This window comes from Chrysochloris asiatica, unplaced genomic scaffold (assembly GCF_000296735.1).
Source record: "Chrysochloris asiatica unplaced genomic scaffold, ChrAsi1.0 scaffold00157, whole genome shotgun sequence".
NCBI classification, from domain to species: Eukaryota; Metazoa; Chordata; class Mammalia; order Afrosoricida; family Chrysochloridae; genus Chrysochloris; species Chrysochloris asiatica.
Genome location: NW_006408675.1, coordinates 7,364,213 through 7,364,625, shown reverse-complemented (window position 1 = coordinate 7,364,625; position 413 = coordinate 7,364,213).

Genomic DNA, 413 nt, shown 5'->3' with positions numbered 1-413 from the left:
AGAGTTTTACTGTTTCTTTTTTCGTTGTTAAGTACTGTGGAGTTGGTTCCAACTCATAGTGACCCTGTCTAGGGTTTCTGAGGCTGCAAATCTTTACGGGAGCAAAAAGCCTCATCTTTCTCCTGTGGAACAGCAGGTAGTTTCGAACTACCGACCTTGAGGTTAGCAGCTTGATTCGTAACCACTATGCCATAAATTTATCTTTCTTGCCTTATAGCTCTAGCTAAGACTTTCAACACAATATTTAATAGAAATGTTGATAAACGGCATCCTTGTCTGGTTCTTGTTCATAAAGGGAATGCTTTCAGTTTCTCTCCATTGAGAGTGATATTGGCTGTTGGATTTGTATATATGCTCCTAATTATGCTGAGGAATTTCCCTTCAGTTCCTACTGTGTGCTTTTTTTTTTTTTT